Source organism: Planococcus citri, chromosome 1 (assembly GCF_950023065.1).
Source record: "Planococcus citri chromosome 1, ihPlaCitr1.1, whole genome shotgun sequence".
NCBI classification, from domain to species: domain Eukaryota; kingdom Metazoa; phylum Arthropoda; class Insecta; order Hemiptera; family Pseudococcidae; genus Planococcus; species Planococcus citri.
Window position 1 is genome coordinate 4,817,811 of NC_088677.1, and position 19,000 is coordinate 4,836,810.

The 19,000-nt window shown below is 34.5% G+C and overlaps 1 protein-coding gene across 2 annotated transcripts in view; it reads right to left on the reverse strand.

Moving 5' to 3' along the window:
- The window catches only part of LOC135845551 (sodium-independent sulfate anion transporter-like), a 122,444-nt gene that overhangs the window by 100,688 nt on the left and 2,756 nt on the right, over positions 1-19,000 (reverse strand). The window contains exon 1 of one of the 2 annotated variants that reach the window (XM_065364187.1): positions 11,887-12,015. The exons of the other annotated variant lie outside the window; for it this stretch is intronic. The gene's annotated coding sequence lies outside the window, so the exon portion shown is untranslated. Of the gene's footprint in view, positions 1-11,886; positions 12,016-19,000 lie in introns of those variants that run through there. 2 annotated transcript variants of the gene reach the window in all.

Here is a 19,000-nt window from a genome sequence, read left to right on the forward strand (position 1 = left end):
TTTCTCTTACTATTTTATAGGGATACAACCGTTCAGCCAAGGAAATAATTTTTAAAATCAAATATTCACCTATTGTAGCCTTTTTCTCAGACATGAATCACAAATCAATAACATATCATTTTTACCAAGGTAGGTATACAGTTGAATTCATCATATTATTTCATTTTAACTATTTTTAGTCCTTTTAAGAGATTCATTAGTTTTTAGAAGAAAAATAGTTCATGTTCTCCTAATCTTTTGCCAAGTAAGGTTAAAAAAATTTTAAATTTTTATCTCATTCCTTTGAAAATCTTGTAGATACCTACTGTATACAAAAAACCATCTAAAACTGCTCATAATTTCTGTCACTATTAAGGATAAATGAATAGTCGTTCGACGGTATTCTGGCATCCAAGAATATATACAGGAGACTGGCATCTTCACTAATCTTCACCTTCAAAAATATTTTTCGGCATATAATCATCGACCTTTTAGTTATCCTATACGATTACTCTAATGCTAACTAAGGCCACTGGTTATGTCTTATGTCGCCAACTCTGTGGATTTCAAATTAGAAACAAACGCATCTGCGCATGTCTCAGGAATTGATGCTTGTGAACAGTAAACGGAAACACCACCAGCACCCCCGCTTCCACCACTAATCCACTGACAACAAAATACACACACACGTTTCCTGAGACATGCGCAGATGCGTTTGTTTCTAATTTGAAATCCACAGAGTTGGCGACATAACCAGTGGGATAATTTTGCGTATGAGTAGCCGTCTAGGTTAACTAAAAGGTCGATGCATGTAATAGTACAGCTGCACTACTCCGCACGTGCGTATGACGTACGAGCACAAAAGCACTTCGTTTATAGGCGGGTAGCGCGAGGGGAGCACTGTAACACGGCGCGCTACGTTGTGAAACATGCTAGATGCCACATTACCACATATTGTCTTTGAACCTGAGGGGTGTGGGCGGTTGTATATCAGGTAAAGTGGCATCACCAAACTAACCCTATTTTTGGAATGTACGGACCTGTAGGATATCGAGTAACAGCGATGTTAAAGTGGCATCCGCAAAATGATGCCAGTTTGTAAAAAAGATGCCAGTTTACCATTCAACAACAAAAAAAGATGCCACTTGGGCCCTGAACAACTGTATACTTATAATTTTCACAATTGCACAACTCTTAAATCCAGTGGTGTAACACTTTCCTCACTAACAAAGACTGGAAAGAAGCACAATTGTGAGGGCGACTGGGAAATGGGACCTCCCGACCAAAAGTAAAATTTTACAGGAGGGAGGTTCAAAGTTTTGCGTTATTTCATCTGTTATTTTGTAAGATTATGTATGGCTATTTGAACTTCGAAGGTCCTACATACTACCACACATCCACGAACGTCCTCCAATGACCTCTACTGGCCAAATTATGCACTACAAAATTGATAGATTGAGTATTTTAAAGTTTTTTAGTAGGTATTTTATTTTTAATAAAAATCGGATTTGCGGCTGATTTTGGCGATGTTTTTCTGTTCTTTCATGTTAATTACGTCAATTTCACAATAAAATTAGTTGTGTATCATTAGGAAGCCGATTTCCAAAACGCTCTCGGTGGCTACCTGTGTGCAGCGACGGCTTTTCACGCCGGAGGCCGTTCACTTATTTCTTTTCAAAGTCATGAGTTTTTGTATAATTTTAATTTTTTACGCATTTTTACGTTTTTTTTTTAATTTTTTGCGTCATTTTTCTATTTTTGTAGAAATAATTTTATGCATGCCTAGCTTAAAAGTAAAAAAAATTCGACGAAATGATGAAAATTGAGGCCTGTCGAGGGTTCTGCTCGATTTTTAAAGAGTCCCTACGAAAATTTAGCGAAGAAAACAGAAATTGATTTTTTGGTCGGGAGGTCCCTTTTCCCAGTCGCCCTCACAGGTGTTCAGGATCAGAAGATTTTGACTAAATTATCAAACTTTTTCATTGGTAAAAAATTCCTTCGAAAAAATGTATTCAGAACATTCCAGTTACTTACTGAATTTTACCGTTGTGAGAATGACCCAGGTAACATTAACAAACATGATGTAATCATTGATTGGAAGAAACAGTTTATGTATTTGCAACAATGAATACTCTCCTTGGAAGCAGTTGAATCTCAACCTCCACGTTTATGTTATTTTTTAATGACAATATACAGAAATAGAAGTAAAACTTTTTCTTGTGATTGAATGAATTTAAAAAAATTCACAGCAAAAAAGAAAAAACAAATAACAGAATTACTACTAATATTTTTTCAGAATGTTTACCAACTGTTGGGTGATTCAAATGAGTAGGTAGGAACACATTTGAAACATCAACTGATTGTTTATTGAAAAACATTTTTAGGGATAAAAAAAAGTTACACAGGCTTATATTGTATTACACTCACTTCTATTTAACGAAAATCATTAAAAAATTGAAAATTTTTATAAATTACACATTACACACTGTGGTTCATTCCTCATTTTCAAACAGCAATTGAGCAAGTACTATTTTTAATTAATTACAAATAATGTACAACAACATTTTGAGGGTTATTATAACAAAGAAATACAATAATGACCGAACTTTAGAATGTTATTACCTATTTCAATTTTTGCGAATACAAAAACTTGACTATACAGTCCACGATTATCTTCTCATTATCTGTTAATCGAGGGGTTTTTTCGATAATTTCGTAAATTTTGTGAACATCAGTGTTATCAAGAAAAGAATCCAGAGCACGATGTATCACTCCTGACAATTTAACGAATGAACTGGCACTGAGTTCGATAATTTCGTTGGACTTCCAGTCCTTAGGAATAAGTGCCTTGAATTCAGTTGCTTTAGAATCTGTACTTGCTAAGAATTTTGCGAATCCGTCTTTGATTTCTTTCGCAGAGGGTTGATTATTTACATAGCCAAGTGCCACTAAAACATCCTTCACAAACTTTTCGAGGGCGCATCTGGATAGGTCTGCGGCAACTACTGCGGTGTAGAGTTCCTAAAATAATGGACACGTACAGTTGTATGAAATGTTTACAACCATTCATCAAGACCAGCTGCAGAAATAATGTGTTGAGATTCAGGCCAACATATATGCCCGCTAGGTACTCTTTGAAAATATTCCTCATATCAATGCTCTTATCATTGTATTCTAGTAAGGTGCACCGAGGTAAGTCCGAATGGGTTTTTCATCATTTCAACTTTGACCGGCTGTTACTCTCCTACAAATGAACCAATATGGCTCAAATTTATTGCGTAGTTTCCCATAAGGGTTCTTTACCTGTGGTAAAAATTTGAGCGCGATTGACACAGTAGCTTTCGTTCAGTGGAATAAGATATAAAGTGTTCGGTTGGGGTAAGTCCGAACAGGCCAAACTTTGCGGACGTGTTACTCAAAAACAGAGCGTCCTACAAAAATTTCATACTACCAAAATTGTAGAGATTTTAATTCTCTTTGAGATTACTTTCATCAGATTTTCACTAGGATGTACGGTTCGTCCGGTATATGTGAAAAACTAAAAGATTGAAAATCTGTTTTTGAAATCAAATTCAAAACAAATTCAAAACAACAAGAAAATACAATTGAACCAAAAACATATGAAATGGAACTGAATTCCAAAAATTTGTATGTCATAGTAAAGAACTGGGTGGCACTTCGGAATGTGCAAATCTCTAGGGGCTAGAGCAGAAATTCGGACTTATCCCGGTACACCTTACAACAACAGGTACACATATGAACAAATGAAAAATAAATCCACTTACTAATTGGCCTTCTGCCTTCACAGCTCGGGCTAAGTTATCATCCGACAGTTTCCTCTCAACTAAATATAGTTGCCTATAATCCAGATCCTGGGAGGCCATTTCCAAAATAATGCAGAAGAATTTTTAATTAAGTGTAGTAATCAATTTATAATCAAGTTTAACAACAATAACTTACTTTTTCCAATGGTAAGTTGCTATTAGGAACTACTTCTGCTGGGGGAGGGGGATTAAGATCTTCTGCTGGGGGAGGGGGATTAAGATCTTCTGCTGGAGGAGGGGGATCAATACAATTCAGTAATGGTGAAGTACATAATAAAATAAACGCATACACAGAAAAATTGAAGAATGTGAGAAACATTTTAGAGACCTTTTTCAAAGGTTTAAAAAAATGTTACATTAGCATACACTAGACTAACAGTCATGTCAGTATTGAATGTTGAGAAATATTTAATCAATAGATGGAATTTATTAATCTAATAATGATCCTTCAGGTTATCTTTTTAATTGCTATTTTTTCATCTCAAATGCCTCTTATACTCGTAATATTAATTTTCTAGTTAAATTGGAACATGATTATCTCTAAATATGATAAAGCATACGTATTCATGTACCTAATCAAAAATTATTATAAAAATCACATTAAAAATGATCAATGCAAAGCAGATCCTCTGCGAACACCCAGTCGCTGGTGTAAATTTCTGAAATCCAACACCACTTTTTCGTGAGCGTAGCACACTATTGGTTTTGCTTTGAGAATTGAAATGTTATTTCATTTGAATGTTCTCTTAAACTATCCTACTGTTTTTTGTATGTATTGGACAGAATATATGAGAATCATGATTATGTAGATTATTTTTCGTTTGATTTGGATAGGTAATTGCTGAGTAATAAATTGCAATCATAGTTCATTATTTTAATGCATAAATACCTAAAAAAGAGAAAAGGGGACTTGTATCAAGATCAGATAACAGTGGTTAGAATCCCAATGAGGTAGGTAGGTGACGGATTTTTTGTTGGAAATATCTGATAGATAAATGCTTCAGAGTTGGTATGTACATGATGATGACATGAAAATAAACTAAGTGATATAAAAATTACTTTAAAATGAGTAAGTAAGTTTTACACAATTGGTTTCATCATGCTTCAGTAAAAATTGATAAAACAAAATGATTTTTACTATTGGTATAGCAAAATTTATTAAAATGATAATTTTTACAATAAGATTTCTGTAAAAATTATTATTGTAACTGAACAGTTAAAAATACTAAGTTTTGAAACAAATTTTATCATATGTATTTTTGAATGGGATCCGGTTATTGTGCTAAAATAGTTGACATTTTTGTAAAAATTACCCACATTTTTTTCAAAGGCAATGCAAATTCTGAACATATTTCAAGATTTAATAATTTAGAATCAAAGGCAAATTCTGAAAATTGATTTGAAATTTTGTAAATTTAAAGGCAATGGAAATTCTAAAAAAATATATTATGTGTCACTTGTCACTTAGAGAAACCGAGAATTCCAAAAATTGATTAAAAGTACTGTAACTTATACATATAATGTGAACTTGAAAACTAATATGAAATATCAGACTCCCATTCCACGTTCTCTAGATATTGGTAACTATAGGAAATACGGCTTGCCCATTTTTGGCGTTTTTATTTATTTATTCCCCTTAAAATTTAATATAGTATCAATGTTTTTAAATTATCTGGTGATTTCTAATTTTAGTTGCCGTTACTTTATAATTTACACATTTTTTTCTTTCCATTAAATGTTTTTCTAGTCACAAATAAACAAAAACTTTTTTTCAAATTTCTTCTTTTGCGACGTGAAAAAATTTTTTAGAGATGATTTTTTTTCTATTTTGTAACCTTGGAGTGATGCATCATGATGAAATCACCAGATCTTCAATTTGGGTTGAATCGAAGTAAGAGAACCTCTAAAGGGTTAAAAATTGCGTACTAAGTAAATTTTCATTTCAACAACTCAATTGAGTAAAATGCTATGGAAATTTTTATTTTCAAAAATCTGCCAGGGTGCTCCGAAACTACCACTCATGATGGTTCAAAACCATTCCCAATCTATTTGGAGGGCCAAAAACAGGGCATACACTAAATTTCAGCTTTCTTGGTCTATTTGGTAAAATTTTGCTTTTTTCATTTTTGAGCCATATTTAATTTTTTAAAAATTCATTAAAAATCAAAATCATTTGCAAACTCAAAAATTTGATCTACTGTTTCCAAATTCTTATTCGGAAAATCAGATCACCTCGATTCAAACCAGACGGACAAATTGTTTCAGCTGATTTTCAAATTCCATGATTTTAGATTTTTTTCTTAGATTTGCCATTGGAAATAAAAGGACACTGATGTAGAAGTGACTTACGTAACTTTTCTCATAAGGATTATAAAATTACTCACTTATTCTGATATGCTAGTTCATAAATGTATTCTATCATTTTTGGAAGGAAATTTGTACTCACCTGAAACAAAGAAAAATTAAGGCGGATTAGTTGGTTATAAAATTATTGATCAATCAAGACAGTGCAATAATAATGGTTGAAGGCCAAAGTAAAAATTCTGACGATCTCGACGTTTGATAAAGAGCTAGAAATGGATATTCACAAATAAAGTATCATAAAAATTGTAAAATTGTTTGTGAAAAGCATTCAAAAATATCAAAAATTGTTGGACCATCAGAAAATGACCAAAATTTGAGAAAATGTCTCATTTGGGTAAAATTTTGCACAGACTGCTTCGTGCTTATCGTTAGATTTATGAAAAATACCAAGAATTAATTGAAAATTCTCAAAATTGAATGAATTTTTTCATTTCTTCACTACGTTTTTGACTAAATTCACTACTTCTTCACTACTTTCACTGCCAATTTTTAAAATCACTACTTTTTCACAACTTTCACTGCCTTCACTACCTGTTGCATACCCTGTTCGAGTTCTGCGAATTTTCCACACCAAATTTTCCGATTTTCCAACTCGCGGCAGGGGAGGGAGAGTTGGATTTTTGAATCCTCAAATGTTAAAATATTTCTTTCAATTGAATTTAAAAAAAAAAATCCTTTGTGCTTTAGGAATTTCATCAGGGATTATACTATTCTTTTCAAAGTTGACGAATCCAAGTGTAAGATCCCCCCCCCCCCTTCCAGTCACCAAAATTCAGTATTTTATAAAATTCTAATGTCTGGAGAGTGGAGACAACCATTACATAGAATTGGATTTATTAATAATTTCACTTAACTTCAAAATATACAATGAAAAATGTCATTTTACGGCGCATTGATGCAACCAATACAACATATCAGTCTAATATTGCATTCAGCTTAGTATTTAATTTCCTTTTACGAATGTACTATTCGTCTTCATCTCCTCCTATACGAATATTAGTTCACCTGCAAGCTGCATATAGTACGTAGTAATACCATCCCCGTGTTTAAATTCACGTGCGTGTTATCATCATAATTTTTATCAAAGTGTCAAAAAAGTATTTCATTTATAGGTTATGTTGTATGTAATTTACAAATCTCTTTCACGGTTCGTAGAATTAGCGTGACAGACGTAGGTAATGATGATGTCAAACTACGTAAAACGATTTGTTGATCTTGAAAAGTCCTCTGTTGATAGGTTCAGGTATCCCACTCATAGGTCTTTGGAATGCGGTGAAAAAAGATGGCTTTTACAACCCTATCTCGATGCTCTCGTGAGTTCTGCACGATATTCGCTGATAGAGATCTACCCATACCATACGTTCGATTTTTGGCGAATAAAATAATATACGTATCGTGACATTGTTCGGTCGTGTGATAATAGCTCGGATACAGATTAATTATCAAATCATGTGGATTCCCAATTGACAAAAATTTGGATAAAAATGCTAGATAATAGCTAGCTAATCACGCTACAATTGCGCTAGCGCACTAGCGTGATTTTGGGACTCTCTGCTAGCTTTTTTTCGCCAGTGTTTCACGCTAGAAAATCACTAGCAAAAAGCTAGCGTGTTCGTTAAAAGAAAGCGAGCCTCAGCTAGGAAAAAGCTAGCAAAAAGCTAGCGTTTTGTGCAGTTTTCGGATTTTTTTGAGCGATAAAAACGCTAGCAGAACATGTTGCTTCTTTCTCAGCTCGCTATACGCTAGCATTCCACTAAATAAAATAATAATCACCCATTAAAGTCAAAATTTTATTTTCAAAAATTAAAAGAGTGGGGTTAGGTACCCTCAATTTTGAGAATTTCTTCACGTCTGAATTCCCCTTATCACAACGAATTTTTTAAGACCTAATTTACCTAAGAAAATTTTCCTACCTAATTAACGGGGATTCGAACCAGCAACCCTATGTTCCTAACTACCTACGCTTAACGACATGGCCACGACGGAGATATTTGATTCAGACCCTCCAAGTATTGATTGGTGTATCACTGTACAAGTTTGTAATGTGGCATTTATTGGATTGCAGTGTGTGAATCAGTGTTTCTCATTGCAAATTTTTTAAAGAAGAATGTTCATTATCAATCATTTATCTATAAATTGAATTTTCAGTTAAGTAGGTAGACCTACCTACTTAAAACCTCAATAAAAAATTGAAAAATATCCATCATAGTCCAGGAAAATTGGACAAAAAAAAGGGTCATTGGGAAACGTGAGGTAGAAAGCTTAAAATTGGTATACTGGTCCATTTTTATGTGCTGAACACGAATCCGATGAATCCCCGCTCGTCCCTGGTGAGCGTTCTCCCCTATTGTGGATCTAAGACCCCAAACCAGTTTTTTGCAATTTTCTCCCCCGCATTGCATTTTAGCGAGAAATATGTGGTTAGATAAACGAATCTACGTCAAATTTCCGATCTAGTTATATATCAACTTTCCTTCCACCCCCAAGGAGGCCGGAGCTGGAACCATTCAAATGAGAGGGGTTGTCTAAAAAACACAAAAAAACTATCGGCGCATAGGAGGGGTGAAACGGCCCCCCGAGAGCGTTCGGGTTGATACTAGCATGGAAAGTGGGTACCATCGAGAAGCTACCGCGTGAAAAATTTTAGATCCACACCACCTCCCCTTTTTGGGAACCCCCCTTTTTTGAAAATTTCAATAACACTTTTCTCAGCTCCATTTCAATCGCTTTTGAAAATTTTTCTGAAAGTTATGTATATCCTTGGTAGGTATCTCCACAAAAAAAATTTTCAACCCTCTCCCCCCATATTTACCACTCAAAATGGCGTTTTTTTCATTTTTTTATGCCTATTAACAATCAAGATTGCGAGGTACAATTTTGGAAACACGTTTTTTGGATGTATTCTTGACCCTCAGACATCATATACTATATTCGAAATTTTTTCTTTGGTGCGCCGTGGTGAAAAACTTGGAATAATGTATTGTAGGGGGATGGGGGGTGAAATGGGAATTTTGAGAAAAATGATTATCAATGAGTAGGGTATCGTTTTCATATGATTCAATACCGCTGAGCACGAATATGACCTCAGATTTTCTGCTACACTCACCTACCCCTCTCCAGAGTCCCTCAGCCCCCTTCAATTTTCACGATTTTTGAAATAAAGTTGTATTGATGACATTGGTTTTGTTGCTATGGGAAAATTACATAAGTGCATTATTATTGTACATAAAATTTCTCGTAGAATGAGCTACAGCACATGACTCCCCCCGAGGGGGTGGACCCTTGATTTTTTTGCTACACAGAAAACGTTACAAATCTGTAGGTATGTGTACTGCACTGTATTGGTATACAGAGCATATGTAGCATAATAATATTCATGATAACTGTAACTTGAGTATGTATGAGTATGTATTTTATAATTCAATGACTACCTACATGAAAAATCACGAGAAAAAAATATGGTAACGAAATACTGATAAAAAAAAGTAAAGAATGTTATGAGGGGGGGCCATGTGCTGTAGCTCATTCTACGAGAAATTTCATGTACAATAACAATGAACTTATGTAATTTTCCCATAGCAATGAAACCAACATCTCAAAATAACTTTATTTCGAAAATCATGAAAATTGAGGGGGGCTGAGGGGCTCTGGAGAGGGGAAGGTGAGTGCAGCAGAAAATCCTAAGTCATATTCGTGCTCAGCGGTAGTGAATCATATGAAAACGACACCAATGTCATCAAAATAATTTTATTTCAAAAATTGTGAAAATTTAGGGGGGCTGAGGGGCTCTGGAGAGGGGAAGGTGAGTGTAGCAGAAAATCTCAAGTCATATTCGTGCTCAGCGGTATCGAATCATATGAAAACGACACCAATGTCATCAAAATAACTTTATTTCAAAAATTGTGAAAATTGAGGGGGGCTGAGGGACTCTGGGGAGGGGTAGGTGAGTGTAGCAGAAAATCTGAGGTCATATTCGTGCTCAGCGGTATTGAATCATATGAAAACGATACCCCACTCATTGATAATCATTTTTCTCAAAATTCCCATTTCACCCCCCATCCCCCTACAATACATTATTCCAAGTTTTCACCACGGCGCACCAAAGAAAAATTTCGAATATAGTATATGATGTCTGAGGGTCAAGAATACATCCAAAAAACGTGTTTCCAAAATTGTACCTCGCAATCTTGATTGTTAATAGGCATAAAAAAATGGAAAAAAACGGCATTTTGAGTGGTAAATATGGGGGGAGGGGGTTGAACCCAACAATGTTTCATTAAAATTTCAAAAATCCAAGGGCAGGGGCATTTTATCTATTTTACTCTGGAATACCCTTTGAATACAAAGACTATAACCGTAATCACGTGATTGTGACGTCATGCGTCATGAGTAGGAAAGCTAGCAAAAATTCACTCGCAGATCGCTAGAATTACACGAGCAAATCTAATCATTTTCAAACTAGCTCAAGTGCGCGAGATGATCGCTTGCTTTTCGCGAGCATAAAACGAGCAAATCTAACCATTTTTAAAGTAGCTGAAATGTGCTAGATGATCGCTAGCTTTTTGCGAGCATCTGAAACGCTAGCTTACAATCGCTAGTAAACTGCTTGATTTGCGTAAGGAAGGAAATGTTGCTAGCTGGAAATCGCGAGAAATTCGCCAGATAAACGCGAGTCAGCGAGGTAAACGCGAAGTTCCGCTAGCAAAACGCTTACGATTTTGTCAATTGGGTTATATATTGTATTGGGAAAAAAAACAATGGAATCGACTCGTTCGCGTCAGATTTTTTATCGATTTTAATTTGCGAGACTAATTTTGAATAGAAGTCATCTTTATGTACCCCGAAATTATCTGGTTAGAATTTTTTCAATTGTTCTGACGTGATCGCGTGGTTACGGTGTTTAAAGCGAATCACTCGATTTATTTTTATTTATTTTTTTCTGACGTTTTTATAATTTATGAATTTTCTGGGTATGCAGAATTTATGTATATTTTGGATGGATTGCGTAATAATTCGAGTTAAAATTATTATGAAAAGGATTTTAGTAGGTACGAAATTATGGACGCAGCTGTGAATAATTCCAAGTGCATAGAATTATGCAATCATCGAAATATTCGAGAAGATGGTCCTCTAGACTGCTGTTTGATTTTGAAATATTGCTGGAAAAAATGTTTATACAAATAGAAATGAAAATGCAATTTGAACGGTATCAAAATGGGTCAAAATTTCGCGAGAAATTCGAATATTTTGACGCAATTTTTTTTTAGCATTTTTGAAGATTTTTGAGCTAAAAATTGGATCATTCGGAATTTTTGGAAAAAATGTAATACGATCTATCAAAGTATGATAAAGTCTCCCACGAAATTTAAATATTCCCAAGAAAATATTTTTGAACATTTTTGAAGAAATTTAATTCCAAAATTGGATCGTAATTTTTACGATTTTTGAAAAAAAGTACCTACTATGCGACCCACCAAAATGCGTTAAAATGTTGCAAAAAAACAAAAAAAAATTTTTTTGAGCATTTTCCAAGGATTTTGAGCCCAAAATGGGTTATGATTATTGAGTTTTTTGAAAAAGTATCGTACATAAAAAACCAAAAAAAAAAAAATCAAAATGAGTAAAATTTAGCGAAAAATTAAAATATTTTGACGAAAATCTGTTTTGAGCATTTTTGAAGATTTTAGAACTAAAAATTAGATCCATTGAAAACTTTTACCTGCGATGAATCAACTTAGCCTACGAGATCACTAGCTAAAAAAATAGAGATCACTTGATGTCACTTCACAATGGCTACAACACCAAAAAGAACTTTTACGCAAACCTGATTAGCATTTTAAACCAAACCAGAACGACAGGCGACACTAATCTTCACTTCATCAGATGCACTTCATCAACAACCAATTAGGTACAAGTACCCTATAACTATCCCTTACTACATAGTATCACGAGGTAAACATGCGATCCGTGTAATCCTATTGAACGCCCAATTTCATTTTGAGAAAATTCATTTGAAAAAGAAGGCCTTATCTCCGACTTTGTTTGTCCATAAGGTGCGGGTAATAGGTATAAGTAAAGATACCGAATACATTAAGTAGCCAATAAAAACAATATTCATGCACTTCATTGATAAACGCAAGTACATACTTATTGTTTATCATACTAAGACGCTGATAAAACTAATTTTTCGGATTTGAGAGCTACCCGAATGGAGATGAGTGAAGAGAGAATGTAAGATAACTCGATTTCATACTATTGACTCGTTAATCCAAGTTATACTAAGAGAAACAAATGTAACTCATTTTACTCACAAACAGTGTAGTAAAAATTACTATGTACAACACCACTTGAGAAATTTCAACATAACAATGTAGTGTGATGTTTACGAGAATGTGGTTTTAGATTCAAAAGACGCGAAATTTCTTCTATTTTTCAGAACAATCCTCGTTTCCTTGATTTTTCCCAAAATAAGTACCCAAAAACAGTTTTTTTTTTTCAGAAATACGTATTTTCTAATCTCAAATTTTTAGGGATGTATGGTTGAAGTGTGATATAGGTACTTTTTAAAAATGTGTTGCAACTAATAAGATAAGTCTGCAACTTCCCGCTCCATAATAGACCGGCATATGACAATGTGAGTAATTGCACCCCCCCCCCCACCACCGATCATCCGGGACAACTTTTTTCTTAAAGGGGACATCCTAAGGAACATTTTAAAGCAAACTTGCTCAAAAAAAAGTTGGCCTTACTTACAAAATTGCGGCCATTTTGATTGACAGGTCAGCCGAAATCGCAGATTATGCGTTTCAACATAGGACTTGCACGACTTTTTTCAAACTTTACAAAGGTAGATCGAAAGATCATGCAAAAATTTATCACCTGTCGAAATTTCAAGTGCTAAAGTGCGTTTTTCGATTTTTGGTGAATTTTTGAAAATCCAATTTAGGCTAAAAATGAGGGAAACAATCAAAATCTTACCAAATTGACCAAGAAAGCTGAAATTTGGGAAATACCCTATTTTCGACATGCCAATTCGATTGGAAACGGTTTCAACCCGTTTTCAGCAGTTCTGGAGCCTCCAGCAGATTTTTGAAACTCGAAATTCCCACACAATTTCATCAAATTGGAGTTGTAAAGCTGAAATTTATTCTAAAAACTAATTTCAATATGCTACAAAGTACTGCAGGTGAATTTCAAGTCGTTTTGGAGCCTCCAGCGATTTTTTGAAAATTCCTGAAGCCTCTAGCAGATTTTTGAAACTTTAAATTTTCACAAAATTTCATCAAATGGAGATGGAAAGCTGAAATTTACTCTACACTCCAAATTTAACACCCTTTGAAGACGATTTCAGGTGGGTTCAAGTCATTTTAGAGCCTCCAGCGACTTTTTTGAAAATTACTGGAGCCTCCAGTAGATTTTTGAAGCTTGAAATTCCCGCAACATTAATTTACCAAATGGAGTTGGCAAGCTGAAATTTACTTCGCAGACTACATGGTGGTTTCAAATGGTTTTGAAGCTTCCAGCTACTTTTAGATAATTTCATGTTTTCCGAAAAAACGCCAAATAACTTTTCAAAAGGTCGCTGGAGTCTCCAAAACGACTTGAAATTCACCAGCAGTCAACTTCGTAGCGTATTGAAATTAATTTGCAGAATGAATTTCGACTCTCCACTTCAGTTTGATGAAATTTTGGAGAAATTTAAAGTTTCAAAAATCTACTGAAGGCTCCAGTAATTTTCAAAAAAGTCGCTGGAGGCCCTGAAATGATTTGAACCCACCTGAAGTCGTCTTCAGAGGGTGCTAAAATTGGTGTGTAGAGTAATTTTCAGCTTTCCATCTGCTGGAGGCTCCAAAACGACTTGAAATTCACCTGCAGTACTTCGTAGCGTATTGAAATTAGTTTTTAGAATAGATTTCAGCTTTACAACTCCAAAACTCCAATTTGATGAAATTTTGTGGGAATTTCGAGTTTCAAAAATCTGCTGGAGGCTCCAGAACTGCTCAAAACGGGTTGAAACCGTTTTCAATCGATTTGGCATGTCGAAAATAGGGTATATCCCAAATTTCAGTTTTCTTGGTCAATTTGGTAAAATTTTGATTTTTTCCTCATTTCTGGCCTAAATTGGATTTTCAAAAATTCACCAAAAATCGAAAAACGCACTTTAGCACTTGAAATTTTGACAGGTGATAAATTTTTGCATGATCTTTCCATCTACCTTTGTAAAGTTTGAAAAATTTCGTGCAAGTTCTATGTTGAAACGCAAAATCTGCCATTTCGGCCAACCTGTCAATCAAAATGGCCGCTATTTTTGTAAGTAAGGCCAACTTTTTTTTTTGGCAAGTTTGCTTTAAAATGTTCCTTAGAATGTCCCCTTCAAGAAAAAAGTTGTCCCGGTGGATCGGCGGGGGGGGGGTGCAATTACTCCTATTGTCATATGCCGGACTATAATGGAATAAAAATGAAATGGAGGGGCTAAGAAATTTTTATCTATTGTCAACAAGCTGTTGAGGGGCTAATTTTTTGTTGGGCTTTGTTAGGTTTTTGAGGATGCTGAGTTCGAATGTCGATTTAGTTTTTCGATCTGGCCCTCTCAACTCCTATATAATTCTAGAATTTTCAAAAAAGTCAATTTGTGATATTTATTTTGGAGCAGGGTCGCTTATAGAGGAGGGGGATGGGTTTTCTCCACCACCCCTCCGATGACCATAGCAAAAAACTGATATCGGATTCGGATCAGCGCCTCAAAACATTTATATGAGGATACCTATATTGTTTTTTGAAACCATTTTATAATTTTATCCCCTATCCTCTCCCTCCCTCTCCACCTTGATGACTACAGCCAAAAACAAATATCGGATTCGGATTCAACGCCCGAAAAATCTATACCAGGATACCACTATTCGGTTTTGAACCCATTTTATGATTTCGCCCCCCCCCCTCACTCTCACTCACTCACTCACTCCACCCTCTAATGGCCATAGCCAAAAACTAATGTCAGATCCGGGTTGTAGTGTATAAGGATACCTACTGATTTTTGAATCCATTATTTCATCATTTTACCCCCCCCCCCCTCCTGATTTCGACAAAAAAAATTTGAGTACTTCTGCAGATTTTTAAATCAAAAAAATAAGTCATGAATTGATTTTCGTTTTTTATTAATTTTTTTTTTTGAAAAAGTGTCATGGGACTTCTCATTTAAAATGGGGGTTAAAATCTCAAAAGAAAATCAAAAATTACTAAAAATATTTTTTCGAGCACTTTTGAACCCGAATATTTAAAATGCGTTGAATGTGAAAATTTCTGAAAGGTATTTGATGGAAATTTGCAATTTTCTCCTGAACATTAAAGACATGATGAATAATCCTCGGAGCAAATACTTTAAACAATTTTCAAAATGGATTCCGTTATCTTTTTCGTCATTGAGTTGAGATACGATGCTTGAAGACTCGCGAGATTTTCGCCAACTTGAAACTGATTATCTTAAATGTGTGGTTCATGTTTCGACTGCCAAGATTTGCTAAGTAGGTAAATGTTCGCTCGGCAGTTAATCTATCTCTTCACAAAAATTTTTTGCACGTGGCCCATAATTCGCTCGAAAAGTCTACTTTTATGAAAAGAGTTTGCATCAAATTTTTCACCCATTCATTTTATGTATTTGTTTGTGATTCCACTGCCTTGAGGACCCAGAGGTTGAACAACTTTGCATAAACTTTCGAAAACCCACAAATGCAACTCAACATTCAAACTTTTAGAAATTTTTTTACGAATTTGAATTTTTGTACCACCTTATTTCTGGTTTCCAGGGTTGAAGAACCAACGAGAAAGGTATCTCAACTCGCAGACAAAATTTTTGAATCGGCAAAGCTAAATCGAAAGATCATGCAAAAATACATCGCTATTCAAAATCTCAGGAGTTGAAAAAAAATGCATTTTTTGATTTTCGATAAATTTTCTAAATTTAAAGCACCAAAAATGGGGAAAAAATTAACATTTTACAAAATTGACTCAGTAATCCGAAATATTGTATGTAACCTATTTTCAATCCATCAAACCGATTTGAAACTGTTTTCGACTCATTTTGGTCAATTCTGGGGTATCCAGCAGATGTTGAAACATTTTCAAATATCTGCTCGAGGCTCCAGAACTGCCACAATCGTTCAAAACTGTTTCTAATCGATTCGAGGGGTCGAAAATGCAGTGATGACAAATTTCAGCTTCCTCGGTCAATTCAACGAAATTTCAATTTGTTCGCATCTTCGGTCCGATAATGCGAAAAAGTTGACTAAAAATAGAGAAATTTCATGATTTTTCGATTTAGTACTGTCCGATTCCTAAAATATTCTGCCAGTTGGGATATACGAGTACCTACCTTGTAAGAAATAAACAACAAAAATGTTGAATTTAATGTTAGATTAGTTGCATACGTCAAATCATCGCAGGCACACACTTCATGCTACACGTCAGTTCATCAGTTGTACGCTTATTTCGCGTTTGAATGGGTTGCTCTTGAAAATATGAAATTTTTATCTCATATTTACCCATCGGATGAGTAAAAGTTATTCGCGAAATCGATTTTTAAAAATTACATAATGCAGCAAGATTAAACCTTTACTCTCGAACGCTATCAGAACTTCTACTCGTAAAAAATTATCACGATTTTCAATAATAAACATCATTAGTAAATTATTATAGATTGTGATTTCCTGCACACGGAATTTTCTTTCTTTAATTAATCTCGTTAACATTGTGAGGAAAATGATTTCTTTAAAAAAAAAAAAAAGAAAAGAAAATCGTCTAGAGAAATAACATTTTATTGATCGATATTTCGATTCACAGAACCTAAAATTAGGTCCAATGCGAGTTGATGTTTTTCAAGATATAGTAGGATGCGTTGAAGGGAAAAAATGATGAGTACGAAATTTTGGGAGGTGACTTTATAACAAATGAAAAAGTGGAATAACTTCTCCAAGTGACCTGTGGCAGTTTTTTTCAAACAATTCTGACTGAAATTAAAAAAAAAAAAAAAAAAAAAAAAACTTCAAAATGGATTGTTATTAATTTGAAAGTTCTCATAAAAACTCTTGTTTTGTGGATTTTTTTCAATTTATAACTAGGTACATACAAAATGTTGGCAAATTTTTGAAAATCGAGCTTTCAAAAAATCTCAACTTCGAACTATTAAACTTTTCTGCGAATATTTTTGAAACTATTCTTAATCACTTTTGAAACTCCCCCAAAAAAATGTCTCCAATTTTTGCTGGACTTGCACTTCAGAGCAATTGAACTCCAAAGTTGAGCACCACGATGAGAAATTGTCATTGTTGGAAGAAAACGAACCCACGCCATCTTCTGCAAGGGTGGTTGAGGGCCAATGATAGCGATTTTTTCAATTTCCAAAATGTGGCGAGCCAACAAACAAATAGTGAGCCAAATCGGAGTACTTGGACCCAAAAACAAGCAAATTCGAGATGCAATGACTCAGAAAAAAAGATGTGCCCAAACTTCAGGGTTGCCAAAAATGCAGAAATTTTCAAAAAAAATTACTGCTGTTTTCAAAAAAAAAAAAAACAAAAACAAAAAAAAACAGAACATATTTCTTAAATATTTTGTTGAGCCACCTTCTGAACTTTTGATGGTGTTTGAACAGTTCTAAAAATTGGATTCTTAGGTTTTTTCTCGACCTACTCGTACTTAGCCACTAACCATCATGAGAAATGTTCTCTTTCCTTGAAAAAAATAAATAAATAAATAAAGAAGACTTGAACAAAGCAAGGGTAAATTTTTTTACAAAAAGTAGAGCACGATCTGTTAAAATTAGCACAAAATTACGAATTTATAAATATTTTTAAAAATTCCATCACTTCGGAGTGCAAATAGCAAAATTCCTTTTTGACAGAAAGGCGGAATCTTCATTTTTTCCCTATTTCTTATGATTTTCCAGAGAATGGACATTCTGTGGGAATTTTTCGAAAAAGTCAAATTCCTTTGATTTCGTTTCTCTCCCCCCACCACCTTCCAAAAAAACGTACCTGCAAAGCAAATTAATCGAAAGAGGTAACTAGTATCCATCCTCTAGGGAAAGAAACTTTTTCAAACAATTTGCCCTGGACATCACCAAGAGGCTTGCGGGGGGGAGTCCCACTCTACCACGACCGAAAAATTTAGGCGAAAAGATGGCAATTTTTAGGACAAGTTGGGAAATTTGTGAGTTTCTCCGAGCAAAGTTGGAGAGTAGAAAACGTTGTTTGTCTTTTAGTCCGGCATATGACAATAGGAGTAATTACACCCCCTCCCCGCCGATCCTCTGGGACAACTTTTTTCTTCAAGGGGACATCATAAGGAACATTATAAAGCAAACTTGCCCCAAAAAAAGTTGGCCTCACTTACAAAATGGCGGCCATTTTGAATGACAAGTCAGCCGAAATCGCAGATTTTGCGTTTTAACATAGGACTTGCACAAAATTTTTCAAACCTTACACAAAGGTAAATCGAAAGATCATGCAAAAATTTATCACCTGTCAAAATTTCAAGTGTTAAAGTGCGTTTTTCGATTTTTGGTGAATTTTTGAAAATCCAATTTAGGCCAAAAATGAGAGAAAAAATCAAAATTTTACCAAATTGACCTAGAAAGCTGAAATTTGGGTTATACCCTATTTTCGACATGCCAAATCGATTGGAAACGGTTTCAACTCGTTTTGAGCAGTTCTGGAGCCTCCAGCAGATTTTTGAAACTCAAAATTCCCACAAAATTCCATCAAATTGGAGTTGTAAAGCTAAAATTTATTCTAACAACTAATTTCAATACGCTACGAAGTACTGCAGGTGAATTTCAA